The sequence below is a fragment of the Halyomorpha halys genome, unplaced genomic scaffold, assembly GCF_000696795.3.
Source record: "Halyomorpha halys isolate HHAL.00 unplaced genomic scaffold, Hhal_1.1 Scaffold139.1, whole genome shotgun sequence".
Lineage (NCBI taxonomy): Eukaryota > Metazoa > Arthropoda > Insecta > Hemiptera > Pentatomidae > Halyomorpha > Halyomorpha halys.
The window spans coordinates 566,540-568,083 of NW_027109183.1; the positions used below are offsets into that span (position 1 = coordinate 566,540).

General features: G+C 25.6%; 1 protein-coding gene across 1 annotated transcript in view; it reads right to left on the reverse strand.

The window, feature by feature from the left end:
• The window catches only part of LOC112210031 (uncharacterized), a gene marked incomplete in the record, with an annotated part of 706,770 nt that overhangs the window by 558,504 nt on the left and 146,722 nt on the right, over positions 1–1,544 (reverse strand).

The following is a 1,544-nucleotide window of genomic DNA, read 5'->3' on the forward strand; positions in this document are numbered from 1 at the left end:
ATCTTTAAACATAGTACAGAAATGTTCTCTGATTTCTATTACCAAAAGAAAGATAAAACATAATACTAGACAATAAAGAAAAAATGTATTATAACCCATACTGTATCAAAATACAGTATAAAAAAATGAAACTTTGATATCCTGCATTTTAAGCGAATCTTTAATCGATCTACAGCTTAAGAATTACAAATATTTTGAAAATATTTCATGGATTCTTTTATAGACCATGAAATACTTCATCAGACATTCCGCTTTGTTCTCGATGATTTTATAACACACGTTTAATGAAATACAAGAAGATCCCATACAAACATTCAGTACAACCCATCCCAAACAACCCCTGTTCATGTTCTCCTATTTATAAATGTCATATATAATATTTTATATAATGAATGAAAAAAGTTCTTCTTCAAATACTTTTTTGTAGATTTCCTACAATCTTTTTTCAATGAGAAAGACATTAGATAAATTGTTAAAGACACAGTAGGGAGGAGAAGATAAATAAGAAAGAGGATATTAAAGGGACAAGGTAGAGAAGGAGGAGTCAACCCTACAGATTAAAGGAAAACTCTCAGGCTGTGTGACCCCTGGGCGTGACATAGTCCGCATATCGAGCAGAGCGCTGGACCTGTCAGCGCAAAATATTGGCTTACAATTCACCTCCGGATAATCTCTCTTGTATATGAAAAATATAAATATCCGAAACGAAAATTGCTTAAAAATGAGGTTGAAGGACAGAGCTTAGAAAAATGTTATTCAGATCAGTATTTTTAAATGCTTAGGAAATTTTATTTTTTTAAATGGGAATAATCTTTACATTCCAGAAACATATTGTTACATAAAGAAAGTAAATAAATATGATTAAATCTAATAAATTTGATTTATTTACTTTATTTAAAACTATAATAACTAATATTACTATATATTATCGAATTATTTTTCTTATCTTAATTATTACTATGATATCAGCATATATTATCTAGTCTAGAAATTAATATTATTAAAAATATATATAATTTTAAGGCAAAAATTAAGATAGCTGTAAGATTACCTTTAAAAAAATTAAAAGATTTAAATAATTAACAATTACAAAAAAAAAATTCAATTCTCATTTCAAGATTTATATCAGAAAAAAACTAGAATAACAAAAAATGTTTGACCAATTGAAATACGAACTGCAAACTTTATAAAAATTAATAGATAAGTTTCATATCTATTAATAACTAAGCTTTTTTTTTTTGCTTTTTTTTCGTACCCTCCATTATAATAAGGAAATTTGGAATTAAGGTACAAGGAATATGCTTAATTATTAGAAGATTTTAGTAATAATTAAGCAAAAGAGAGTTCCTTTTTTATACTACGCTATTAGTTTTGACATCATTAGTTATTGCAGGATAAAACCTACATTACCAGAAATATTTTGACTTATAATTATCAATTGACAACATTCTACATATTAAATCTAAATTTAGTACTAGTTACCTTATATTTTTTTAAATTACTCTACTTATTACAAAACATTAAAATGGCTATTCTATAAAACT